Source organism: Apus apus, chromosome 18 (genome assembly GCF_020740795.1).
Source record: "Apus apus isolate bApuApu2 chromosome 18, bApuApu2.pri.cur, whole genome shotgun sequence".
NCBI classification, from domain to species: domain Eukaryota; kingdom Metazoa; phylum Chordata; class Aves; order Apodiformes; family Apodidae; genus Apus; species Apus apus.
The window spans coordinates 9,930,655-9,945,000 of record NC_067299.1 but is presented as its reverse complement, the minus strand read 5'-3'; the positions used below and the strand labels follow the sequence as shown (position 1 = coordinate 9,945,000).

General features: G+C 42.1%; 1 protein-coding gene across 5 annotated transcripts in view; it reads right to left on the bottom strand.

Moving 5' to 3' along the window:
* The window catches only part of AUTS2 (activator of transcription and developmental regulator AUTS2), a 769,537-nt gene that overhangs the window by 261,585 nt on the left and 493,606 nt on the right, over positions 1 to 14,346 (bottom strand). The gene's annotated exons all lie outside the window — the stretch shown is intronic.

Sequence of the window (14,346 nt, the reverse complement as noted above, 5' to 3'; positions counted from 1 at the left end):
AGTTTATTTAAATTAGCTTACTAGAACATTTTTGTTCTTGTTTAACTTGAGAGTTTTAAATTTAAATTATCTAATCCTTTCTTGGCATTCTTAACATGAACATTATCCAAAAATATGATTATTGTACATAAATGAAATATAAGTTTTCATTCAGCACATTTTATTTTTGCCTTTTAAATAAGAGATAAGTATATTTGCATTTGCCTGATGGGTCTAGTGGTCCCAACCACCAGTAACTGCACTTCTCAAATAAGTTCCTTTTCCAAGAAGCACGTTAGCATGTGTACCCACTGGGACCACATGAACGGGTTGTGATTTCAGCTTCTGTGACTGAGGTTTTGAGCATGTTCAGAGTTAATTAGCATCACTGATACAGTATTTTACACTCTTTGTTACCTATGCACTTCAGAAATAATAGAATCATAGAATGGTTGAAATCACAGAATCACAGAAGTGTCAGGATTGGATGGTACCTCTGAAGGTCATCTAGTGCAACCCCCCTGCCAGAGCAGGACCCCCTAGAGTAGGTCACGTAGTAAAGCTCTCAGGCAGGTTTGAATGTCTCCAGACTCCACAGCCTCTCTGGGCAGCCTGTTCCAGGGCTCTGTCACCCTCACAGTGAAAAAGTTTTTCCTTACGTTTACATGGAACCTCCTGTGCTTCAGCTTCCTCCTGTTGCCCTTTGTCCTATCATTGGACATCACTGAGAAGAGCCTGGCTCTGTCCTCCTGACACCTGCCCTTTACATATTTATTAGCATTACTAGTGTCCTGTTTTGTTCATAAAATCAAACACTTTCCCCTCAAATGCCATCACTAAAAGATAGTATTTGTGCCAGTGGGTCCCCACGAAACCTCAGGACACCTGGGGAACTGTGCTGATGGGCAGCCCTTAGCTGTTGGAAATAAGCCAGATCATTCCAATATTCCTGTAAAATACAGGACAGTCTTTATCAGACAAAGCACATATGAGCACAGCATGAAGCCCCTTCTCCCTCACAGCAGATACGGGGTGTGTGCTCTATGGCCACACAGACACCAGCAGACATGGACAACAGCACCAACACCTCCAGCTTTGGACTCACTGCACCACAAGAGAAAACAAAGTGAAAATCACCCATTTTTCCAGATGGGGGAAGCAGCCTGTTGCCATGATAACACAGGAAAAGCCACAGGGCAATCCTAGCGTTCCCCATCAGACCTTTAAGGTCTTTCCAAAGGGGCTTCTGCTTCTCTCTAATAGTGCCACTGCTCTTCATTATTCATAGCACATGGACCAGGGGGCAAAACCCTGCAATTTGGGCAATGACAGAACATCTGATTAAAATCACCAGAATATGAAACAGTTGTACTTTAGCTCACAGTCATAAAACTTTAGGAACATTTTGATTGTATTTAAGATCTGAAAGAATGCAACACATATTCCCCTTTGTTCCTCTAAGCCATCCCTTCTGTCTCCATTTGGGAATATACAACTCTGGTTATTGCTGAGTATTTGGTGTTCACCAGGAAGAGCTGCAGGGATTGTGCGAGGCCATGGCTCTGTGACCTGCTGGTCACTTTTCTAAGTTAAATTAATATATATGTTCCTTTCGTAAGCTCTCTCAAACGTAAATATCTAAATAAAGGAACAAATGATACTTTTAATCCTCGATACGGATTGCAATAGTCCAACTGAAGCAGAACTCCCAGCAAAATGCACTGGCCTTATCCTCAACACCTTGCTCTGTATTAGATCAGTGCCTACTGAGGCAGAACACACATGACCCTTCATTATGAGTTCTAACCCTCAGAAATAAACGGCTAAGGAACGCCAGTGAGTGCCCTGTGGCGTTCAGGGCCCTGTTCAGCTGGAAAAGCAGGCAGCCTCCTGAGGCACACGAGCTCTGAAAGGCCACAGGAGCTCGCAGATACGTTCAGAAAAAAGGTCAGCTGAGCACATGACTAGGAGGAGATAATAAAGGCAACATTTACCAACTCCAAAGCAAAGTAGCAAAGAGCTCATCTTTGCCCCCAAGTATTTGTCCGTCTCCCTTCTTCCGCCCTACAGTATTGCCTTGGAAGGAGAAAGTGTTCCTAAAATATCTGGGGACTGAGAAGGGAGTCACCGTCTAAGCTTAGGTGTATTGCAGCACTTCAGCTTTCAGCATCACTCATCTAGAGGTGATCTCTGTCCCTTGACTGGAGAGAGCCCGAGGAGACAGCGAGTCACTGAGAAAAGGCAGCCTTGAATATACACATCCCCGAGACACCCAAGCCAGGTGCCTAGATCCTCCCTTGGTATTTAGTAGAAGCAAATGGAAAATCAGACAAAATACAAACAAGAAAAGCAGAGAAAACACAAAGAAAGCATCCTATTTTTCACATGAAGAGCATAGCATCCTTTCTCTGAGGCCATCTAAAGCTAACTCTTGCTCTCCATCTTATCTTTCAGGTCACACATAATACAACTTGTGTTGCTAAAAATAACCTCCTTATTTGTACTAGTGACCCTTCACATCCACAGTCATTTCTGTGGACATTATTTGTTCTGTCTTCTTCCATTTGGAACAACAAAGACCCCTTGCTAAAGGTAAATTTAGCAATTTCCATAGGCATCATTGAAAAGTGGAAATGAAATCCCAGCATTGCACCCTCCAGTGTTATTGTTACAGAACCTCCAATGCTGCACAAATCACACCTTGGAAATACAGAAGCACCACATGTAAAGGGTGATGTTAGAGAAGACTACACTGAAAAATAAGCTGCTTCCCATCAGCAAGTACATTCTTTATCTTTAGTGTAACATTTATAAAGCTTGTTCAGGAAAAAAAAGTGTTAAATCTTTCATCAGGCTACAGACACTTTATTTGGAGTCTTCACAGAAACCCAAAGTAGTGCCATAAGGTGCCTGGAATATTAGCCAAGATAAAACCTTCAGGGCCATGCACGCTACTGTTTTCAAATCTGTTCTTTCATCTGATGTGCCAGTCGAAATTACTTCTGCAACATGGTCAGAACCAACCTGGATGGATTTATAATGCCTCAAATTGCTATGGGCATATTTTTGTGAATCGCCTAGAGACAAACAGATAATTCTCTTTAGATCGTGTGAATCGCTAATTCTTATGCATGTCATGTGTTTTCCAAGTGCATGTTTAGACAAGAAAATTGCAGAATATTCCTGATGTCACCAGAGCTCTCTGCTTAGAGAGCCACAGCAGTGTAGGACAGTGTCCTTTTACATATCTCAGTGAATAAATTACAAATAATTTTAACTCGGACAATGCTTGTTACCTTTTCTCACTACATGATGACTTGTATAAGAGAGGAGTCAAAAATCTGCACTCAAAAAAAGAGCAGATTAACAATTATAGCAACACAATGTAGCTACTTGTGTGAGTAAAGGAAGCAGAACCAAGCCTTTTATTTGTTCTGGTTAGGCAATTTGAATAAATGGTAGAAGTGTCATCTTTTGAGTCAACATGTCAAGTTTCATGATATTTAATCTCGCTGTTGGCATTATTATACTGTACACAAAAGCCCTCATGAAGACATCCTTGCAGCGTGCCTTCCTGATACACAAAGCCTGTGCAATCAGTTCATGAAGTTCCCCTCTCCGTTCAACCTTCTAAAATTTTTTCAACTCATTGGCCAATTTCACCCACATCTGACAAGGGATCTGAAAGATAATTAAGCTCCTGTGAGTTTTCTGAGGAAGGCGGCCAGTTGGTGGAGAGACCTGATAAGCCTGAAAGAAAGGCTGCAGCGTGTGATCACACCTCGCCTCGTACCAGAAAAAGCAGGCGGAAGAGAAATGTTCTAACAACTCCAAGGAAAAAGCATCAATCAGAGGTTTCAATTAACTCTCTACGGAAAAAACAGGCTTTGATAAGTTTTTTGCTCATGGAACTACTCATATTTATTTTACTACCTGTGACTCAGACTCAAAGGTGCCAGCTTTTAACTAATATATAAATTATCCTCCTCCTTAAAGCCAACAGGGACATCTCTGTATTGTGCATATTATAATGCATAATTATAGCTTCAGGGCATCATTTCAAATGAAAACGTAGCATACACAATACAAGAAAATTCCATTTGTATTGTGACCAGATTTTGTTCCTAAACTGATGCTGTACACATGGAGAACTCAGTAAACTGTCTGTCCAACCAGCCCAGAAATGATGGTCCCACACGTACGGCTTAAGGCCGTATGATAACAAAAACCATGGGTTTAATTCCCGGCCTCCACACACTTTTCTTTAGCAACTTCAGGTAACAACCCCCTTCCCTCTCTTTCTGTGTCTGTGTCCTTCCTCTGTAAAACAAGACTCTGTTTGCCTCTTTCCCTGAACTTCATTTTTCATTCTATTTGTGTTATACTGTCTTCTCTATAAACTGTGTGACGCCCGCTTTCCTCTGAATACCTATTAAACTCTGTTTTCTAATTCAAACAAATCCAAACACAAACATACTGAATCCATTTTTCTGAAGTATTTTAAGTGGATTTTTGTTTTGTTTCTTTTAGTTCTTGATCACTGGCCATGAAAAAATTCCAGTGCCTCCAGAAAGATGGGTTTGTCCAGGAGAAGAATGCCAACTTGACAAACCAGTAGATTTGGGGAACTTAGGGAGGTGCTAGGAATAAAACAGTTGCTTTTCTTTATTGGAAGGGATACATGATTAATAAACTGTTTTAGCATGTGCTGTACATGTAGCTTGTCTTACAAGGCTTGGTTTTTCAAGGAGGAGTAACAAATTATCAGCCACTGACTAGTCACTTTAAATCCCCTTTAGATTTCCTCACTGCTTTAAATGGTGTCTCACAAGGCAAACAGAAAAGAATTTTATTTTCAAAGGGAAGGGAAAAGAGAGTTGCTAAAACAGTGTTTTTCTCTATCCCTGCGGGATGCAAAAAATAATCCATGACTGTGACTTCAGTGAATTTCGTTAACTGCAGCTAAATTGCATCACAGAGCCTCTCTTTAACAGATCTGCAATAGTTAATGAACACGGTGGGAAGACGAGATATTTCTTCAAAACAACTCATCAAGTAAGCTGCTTCTACTTAACAGATGTAAAGGCAGGGCCCGAAGTAGAAGCTGGCAGAAACAGATGGTGCCTAAGGGCAGCTTTCTGTTTCAGTGCTCTTGGGGGCTAGGTTAGGCAGGAGGGGAGGTGTAGAGAGGTGGGGGTTGTGTTTTTCGGCAGCAGGTAAAATCCATTTGTCACACCAGCTCCAACTGGGCTTCCAGCACAAAAGTTTAATATCTGAAACCAGTGAGGCATCCTGCTCTCTGACTGCAGCCAGGCAGGGAAGCCTCTCGGAGCAGTATGGAGCCCCAGCCTGTTCCAGCAGGGAGAGATGTCAAACTCCTCATTCACTTGCTTTTTCTCATTCTTTTTCAAACAAATAAAAAACGGGTATGCAAAGGGAAGTGTTTTATCTTATTACACCTTCAGGGAAAGAACACAAAATGACGAAAGTAAGTGTGTTTTCTGTCTCTGTTCTCCACAGAACAACATCAGTAACCTCATAAAAGCAGCCCCCGCTCTCTCCTGCTCTGAAATACAGACACATCCATTGCGGCACCAGCAATAAATTTCCATTGCCTCCAACTTCTAACGCTGCCAAGGTATGTGCCACAGAGAGCATTTTTATGAGCTGGTCTTTGACTGCCAGGATTTCGCCTTCATAAAGAAGAGATTTTAGTCCATTCTGTCTATTTATTTTGTGTAGAGGAATCAAGGTCAATAAACCATGGAGAAATTCATTCTACCTTATTCCATTTCACACTTTTGTCATCCACGCTTTATCGAGTATCTGAATGAATTTTTAATATCATGCCACAGAATGCTTTGGTCTTCTATCATATGCTGGGACTCTATAAATCTGATAACACTTGGGAGTTCTCAATATACTCAGCACTGAAGAAACAGCTTTAAAGTTTAGTCATTCTGATGAAATGTAAGAGCTTATATCAGTGACAGGTTGACAGAAAAAGCTGTTTTCCTTTCCATTTCACAGACTTCCACGTATGAACGCCATGAAACATGTCAGGACTTTCTCTGAGTCTATGAAGACAGAGATGGCATCTGCTCCCAGTGGGGAGCCCTTCTAACCAGTAATACTGTAAAATTTCATGATTCTGAAATCTGATTGACAGCCAAAGGCAGGGCAGGGAGGAGGTGTTTACTGTATTTTATAGGAGAGCATCAATTGCTTGTCTTGGCACATGATGTATATTTTTATGGCATACAATACCACTTTCAGCTTTTTTTTTTTTTTTTAAAGTAAAATGTATTCATGTTGGCTGAACAGTTTATATTTTCCTATTGCTGGAAAAAAAAAAAAGTATGCATTTTTTAAAACTAGGCATTAACCCTCCAAACTCATCACTACAGTTTTATGGAGGTGGGCAAAAGACAAGGTCCTTGAGCCTTAAGAAAATACATAGAGATTTATAATAATGCACTTCTAGAGAAGTACATTAGGTACTTACAGCACAGTATAAAGCTGACCCCACCTCCCAATGACAGCAGATAAAGGAAATAGATCAGTTGATTCTATGGTCTATTAAATATTATCTCATAATACTGTGGCCAGACTGAGATCTCATTAAGCAACGACGTTCTATTTCCACATTTGCTCTTTTGCCATACATGCATCGATACTACCCCACTGAATTTACTCAGCAATACACACAACACTACAGTTTTCAGACACTAATTTAAATACTACACAATTGCCTGCCCCCAAACTTCAGTTCAGACTCCCAGGCAGTTAATCCACTGCAGTCTGCCTGCATGTCTGAGCTCGTGTTTGCCCATCTAAGGAATGGAACTGGTCCTTATTTCATTACATACTGTAACAGAGTAGTTTTCAACCTGGGATCTGTTGAATCCTGAAATCCCAACAAATGTTCTCCAAGAGAGATCTACATCATAAGGAAGAACAGCAAACTACTAGTGGGTAGCTTTACATTTACTAGATAACTCTACATCTTCAAATGAAAATTTTTAGGAATGCACAAGTCAAAAAAAACCCTTGCAAGCTGTTCCAGGGCTTGCAAAAATACTCAGCCCACAACTCCCTATGGTTCACATGTGATACAAACTCTTTCTGACAAGAAGGCAAGGGGACAAGCCCAACATTGTTGCTGTCCTGTAATTTCACTGACTGTAATAAGACTAAATACAAAATGAAAGGCTGGCAGGGACTGTGCTCATTTCTAGGAGGTGGACATCAAATCTGAAGTACTTAACAGACGATCTTGTAATGGAAGACAGCAGCAAGCTCTGTGTAGATATGGATTTAATGACTGATTTATCTGTGTACACAGAGCTGGGGCTCTTCTCAGTTTCAGTTTGAGGAAGCCTGCGAAAGTACCCAGAAAAATCGACATTTTCAGAGTCAGATCTCCTATCTTTTACTTCCCCTGAAATCACTGTGCATGAAAGAGGGAGGACAGATTGAAATGCATTCATCAGTAATTATCCTCACATTAATTAATCGGGGGTTTTTTTGTCATGCCGAGGTAGGTGTTGGTGATAGGGACTACAGCATAAAAAAAATCACATTGGCTGGGAATTCAGCTGTGGTGCATTAAGCCACAGGAAAGATTCAGCTAACCAGAGGTACTTGGAATCTGGAACTACTCAGGTTAGACAGGTTGGGACTCCTAGGAAAGCCTTCAATACATTTTTATTAACACTGTCCTCTAACTTCTGGAAATGTAAGTATTTAATCCGTGCACTTAATAACGTCCTAGCAACTCTGTGGGATATGGGTGCATTAGAGCATTTTAACTACTTTGCTTCTGATTCAGATGATATGATGGATAACTAGAACAGATGGCAGTTACGATACCGCTGCTTCAGAAGACAAAGCCCTTCCAGCCAACTGCCACTTGTCTCCCTCCTGCTTTTCTTTACTGAGGATATGTCAAGGTGAAATAAAGTAAGGTTCAGGCCTTTACGTACCAGCAAGCATCATCAGGGCATTTGCAGTACCAAATGGCACAGACAGAAAGAGAGAAATACTTAAATACAGAAAGGATGAAGCAGAAGTAAAGCAAACGATATATGCAAAACATGAGGGACACACCCAGAAACCTGGGTGGTTTTATTATCCTTTTGTAACTATACCTCCTCTTCACTGGGAAGGAAAGAGATTGGCTGTACTCATAGGTGTTTATAGACACAGTTCTGTCTTAGGTGACTTCAGTGGTGAGTAAACTCTAGCAAGAACAGGCTTCTGCTTACAGCATGCACCTACTGATCAGTCAAAGGGCCACTGGTTCTCAGCTTCCAGGAAATGGCTTGTTTCAAAGGACATCAAATACACACCCTACACTGCCGAGAACTTCAAACAGCACGGGCTTCATTCTTGTATAATTAAGAAGAATTTAGATTGACATAATTGTGAAAACAGTGAAGTTGTTCCCTATTTACCATTCCTGTGATGAGACCATATTTATTTTAGCAGTTGAACAAGGTAATGCCAGCAAAAGTTCAGCTTCAAAGGACTTCCAAGTTAATGGTGGACTACAGCCTGCTGGGGAGCAAAAAAAAAAAAAAAAAAGAAATCTAATCTACACCTTCAATCTTATAAAACTGGCTTCGAAACTTCTGGAGAACAAAGTGCAGCATTTTAGGGCTGGAATTTCAAAGGAGAACTCTATGGGGCTATTTTCTTATTAGTCTGATTAGCATTCAGAAATAGTTTATTCTAGGGTTGGTATGCATTTTGAGAGAGATTCAGAGGAAAAACAGTTTCTAAAACTCTTCCATCCCTCTCTGTTTTAACTGCTTCAGCCACAACACAATCTCAGTTGTATGTTCTTCCAAATGCAGAGCTATACCAATTTATGGCTCTGCACTCTGGTCTATCATTATTGTTCATCATCATCATCATCAAATGGTTTGGGTTGGAAGTGACATTAAAGATCATCTAGTTCTAACCCCCCTGCATGGGCAGGGACACCTCCCACCAGCCCAGGCTGCTCCAAACCTGCCCTTCAACACTGCCAGGGATGGGGCAGCCACAGCTTCCCTGGGCAGCCTGGGCCAGGGTCTCACCACCCTCACAGCAAAGAATTCCCTCCTACTGTCTAACCTAAATCTCCCATCTTCCAGTTTTAATCCATTCCCCCTTGTCCTCTCCCTCCCTGCCCTTGTCCCAAGCCCCTCCCCAGCTTTCCTGGAGCCCCTTCAGGCACTGGAAGGTGCTCTAAGGTCTCCCTGGAGCCTTCTCTTCTCCAGGCTGAACACCCCAACTCTCTCAGCCTGTCTCCAGAGCAGAGCTGCTCCAGCCCTCAGATCACCTTCATGGCCTTTTCTGGACTCTTTCCAGGAGCTCCATGTCCCTCTTACGTTGGAGGCTCCAGAACTGGACACATACTCGTGACTTGTTACTCATTATTGTTCTTTATTAACACAATCTTAAGTGTATGTTTTAGAGTTTTCACAAACGATGTGGATTATTTCACATGTAATTGACTGGCACTATTAGGAGAGCTTTGTTTTATTCAGGGCCAAATAAAGAATGCAGTATATAACATGTTGTATGGCACTGAATGCTACAGCCAGAACAGGAAAATAGTCTGAGTAGAAATTATCAGTTTGCTTTATAAGTATGTTATTTACAATACGCAACAGATGTTCTCCAAATGTTAATGGGAAAATACAGGCCTTTTTTTTTTTTTTTTTTAAACAGACCAAAAAGTGCAACTAATATAATAATAATATTGGAAAATCCAAAAATTACTTCACAATTTGGAAAATGCTGTGTTGAGTCATTAGTCTTATTATCTGGTATTTTCATAACTCACTAGATAAACACCGCAAATTATGATTTCCTGGTAATGATCCTTTATATGTGCAAAAACAGGCCTGCAAGAAATCTCAATGAAGCCTAAGAAGCAGTGCTTGTAAATTAACCCCAGCCCCCCAAAGAAGGCAGCAATGTGTGTCTGTGTGTGCACACGTGCAGGCCTTCACCGTCCCACCAACAGGCAGGGTCAGAAGTGACGTCCTGTTTCCCTCCCTGCTAACTGTTCATGGAATGTGCTCTTTAGCTCCCTGCTTTTCAGTCTGTGGTCTGTGAAACCAAGGGATTCACACACTCCTCCTATGAGGGTCTGTAACAATGGGCTTGGTTTGTTTTCCTCTGTCAGGTTTCTATTTCCATTGAAAGAAGCTGAAGGCTGAAAACTTCTGCCAGCCCACCAAGCCCTGCTCTTCAGGAGCAAGGGCTCCAAGTTCTTTCCTGATGTTTGCCATGGAGTGGTCAAATGCTCTGATGTGGAGTACAAATGATTACTTAGGCAGGTAAAATTGAAATCAGGGGTTTTACACTTCAGAACTGTGATGTGATCCTTGAGAAAATGAGGGACAGGACCATACCTGTGGCACACATGTTCTGGGGCTTGGGGTTTTTTTCCTGTTGTTTGGATGGACAAGCTATGGAGACCACTAGCTTTTCCTTTCAATAGTTTTTCATCTGGTTTTCTTGCATGAATACTATGCACTGACAACTGGCAGGTGCTACACAGGAGCACAAGAGGACAAAAAGCTTGATTATCCATTGCCTTATGCCATGTATAGTCATTCCAGAAGCCTACAAACTGTCTGTGAAACACTATTAACCTGAAATGGTAATTTTTTTACCAAACTTTCAGGGTGAAAGCTGGCGCCTTTATTAGATAATATTTGTGTGGCACCAATAACACTATTCAGACGTGTAATTTTATTTTATTTTTTTTGCCTGGGTTTTTAAGAAAACAAGGTATATGCTGTCAGTCCAACCAGCCCTAGTAATTTTCAAACTCCTTGTTCCCTTTCAATTAAATTTGATAGAGATCTAAAAAACACCGAGTTATGAGAAGTTTTTTGCAAAACAGTAACTCTAGTACAGGAAAGACAGATATGACAGCTCTAGCTCAGGCCTTTTAAGACAGCTGACCAACCAGCAAATAGTAAAACACATGATATCTTGTTTGCTCAGCCAGAGAAGGAACATACAACAGAAGAAGAAGTACTTCATGAGGGAGAGATGATGGTTGCATGACACAAGACACAAATCTAAGGCATTTAGACTTCATTATTCTCCAGGCTCATAGCAGTTTGTTTTAGTAAGGTGAGGAAAATAAGGTGCAATGTGGGTGTATAGCACTGCTCTTTCAAAACAAAAAACTCACCATCTCTGGCCAAAGAACTGCAGTTCATGACAATTTTGCAAAGGAAGAAATCTTGAGTCTTTCACAGTTTTCTTCCCATCTCAGCAGAGCAGTCAGGAAAATAACATTAATCGCTGCTGTACATGACAGGTAAAGGAAAAAAAAAGTAACAGCCACATCTGGTATCATTAATACTTCAGCAGACTTCCTATTTTTAAATTAGTATCATTCTGCAAGCAAAATGACAGCTCCTCACAGAGCCTATGAAACTGCAGAAACAAAGAAGCAAACAAACTAGCAGTTTACTAGTACAGCCGCAGACAGGTCTGACAACTTTTTCAAAGCACTCCAACTAGCAGAGCCTGATCCTGCAGAGGCACTGAAATGCCACGCTGGCATTTCCCTGGGAGTTTTTAGAGGTGAAAAGTGAGCTAATGAGCGCTGCCTGCTGCCAAGGGGGAGTGAGCACTGTGGGGACACCTGCAGCTCTGCTCCGTGCTCCAGGTGCACCCATCACATCTCCTGGGCGCTGCCAAGAGACAGTCAACAGGACATCAGCTGGGCTGCTAGGGCAGCTTCAGCAAGCTCCCTGCTGAGCCCTTCCAGCTCCTGCTTGGAGACCCCTCAACAACAGGTAGAGATGTTTCCTACAACCTCTTCCACCAAAAATGAGATGGGGTGAGGGAACCTGCCTCCCGCTCACAGCGTGAACTTGGTCTAACTAACTCTATTTCTTTTCAGGGGTGAATACCTGAAAAACGTAACAACAGGAGAACAAAAAGGTGCCTGTAATAGCTGTGCTCAAGCAGGCACGGAACAGAGCCAGCTATGACCCTGGCACATTCTATCTTTTGGCTCCAGAAGGCAATTGCTCACAAAATCAATTGCTTCTGCAACACAAACGCACATCCACACAAATGAACTGTGGCACAGACTGCAGGAAACATCAGTCTCCTGAGGTAACCACAAGCTTAAAATTAGGCTTGAGGATGACAAAAAAGTCTGTCTGTCTGTGTCCTGACGTGTTCCATCCATCTCAGGGAGTTACCAAGGCTTCATCTACTCTGCCTACTTACGTCAATGAAATCAAACAGACTCTTGAAACGACCACAGGAAGCTCTCCACATGTTAGCTGAGGCATCTGGAGCTTTTCCCATTATTTAATTCTCGCTTGGTTGCCAATTCAAAACACCAAAACAAAAAGCAGAGACATTTCTCAATCCTTCCTCATGAGGGATTTACTCATGTAAATCCCAGCATAGAATAATGCCTCTGGACAAATTCTAAGATAATTTTTTCCATTCTCGTTGAGGACTCAAATTTTCTCAGGTGCTCCATCTTACTGCCAGCCTGGTAGTACCTACAACAGCACAAAATGAACTATCAAATAGTCACCCCTTGGTTTGCATTGTGCCTTGTACATAAAAGCATTGTCCAAACTGATTTCTACTGCTACCTGCTACCTATAATATATTTGTAGATAAAGAAATCAATGCACTGACAAACTGAGTAAGTCTTAGAAAGTCTCTGCTGGGAATTATCTGTGCAGTTCTTTTGTGTCAGTTACTGTAGATCTCAGAAGAAAAAAAAACAAACCCACAGAGGTCAGATTTTAATCTCTGTAATGAAGAAATGGAATCTGATCCTTGGACAGAAACCCCACCATTCACTTTTTCCTACCTCTGTTAAGGACCTTTCCATGGCTGGATTTCTCCAGCCCTACAGTGACTCTTGTTGCTTTGCCCAGACTAAAATCACTCCTGTGCAGCTTTGCTACCTGGAAAAGACCCGGTGGTTGTATATCCTAGTGAGGCTCCAGATGCTGCCTTTTTATTTCTCCCCAACTTCTCTTCTTTTTAAACTAGGATATTAGTTCTCACTTATGCACCACCCATTAAACAGAGTCAGAATGGAGGATGCAGGGCACCTACCAGGACCTGGGAAGGCTCATTAACTTTGTACCCTTTGCCTTTAGAAACCTCCATGTTTAAAAAGAAGTTTGTTTGCAGGATGTTTTGCAAAATCTGGCACATATTACCTCTTGATACCTTCTCTCCTGACTCCACTTTCACTTCAGGGCTTCTGCAAGCAGATGGATAATAAAGTGCAAGCCACACTGTGGACTGTGATCAGGCTCTCACTAAACCTGCTATTTAGCTGAGTGTTTAAAACAAAACAAAAAACCCTACAATGAATGTAATTAGCAGGGTGGGGAAAATCTACCCACACTTCAGCTGCAGCAAAGTAGACAGCACCATAAGCACATCATTGACCAAAGGAAAACAATGAACACAGTAACAAGCAATTATGGCACTCTCTATTTTGATACCAACACTTAGCATCTACCTGGACCACAACACTTCCTATGGCAGGCTGCACACACCTCACCAGTTAGCAGACAAACCATATACTTCTAATACACAAGTAGATAAAATGACTGAAAATCCACAAGCTAACATTTGCTGAGGAGAGGATCCACAAAAATGTGGGGTTTTCACGGCTAGGTCTGATTTGCCGTGTCTCGTAAAGCCAGAGGTTGGAAGGGAAGCATCACTAGAGCTCACAGCCAAAGCAGCTGCCAAGGAGACCCACAGAGAGAAGGCCCAGCTCCTCGGGACAGCAAAGCACTGCCCTGAGGACCAGTTAGTGGGTCAAAATATTATATTACGGCTGAGCGTTCTGCTTCTAGGTTGCAGCCCTTTTCATCAGGTGACTGCAGAGCACGCTGGCATTACGGGCCCGTGTGATGTATGTTTGCTGTCAGTGCTGAAATAACACTAAATGCGTCTGAGCGGGCCCCACCTGCCGAGCAATATGTTCCCAATCCCTCAGGCAGAGCTGCGTGCCACTCGGCTAGGAAAAACTTCCTCCCACCCAGCACATGGCACAGCAGCCAGAGACACACGTGCTTGCCTGTGGGGGGTGGGATGTGCCATAAACCAGCCCCTCCCTCTCCCCCCCCTTTGATCGCTGGGACAAGAAACCAACTCCCTCTTAAGTATTTACCAAAAAACCCCCAAAAAACAAACCACAAAAAACCAAAAACAACAGCAACAAAAAGCAGAAAAAAAGGGATGGGGGAAGGAAAAGGATGAAGAATCACAGCCTGTTAATCGCATACATAATTACCACAATTGGCTGAGAAGTTGGCTTGTTGACGATTGATTCATGAGCTCCAGTTGCAA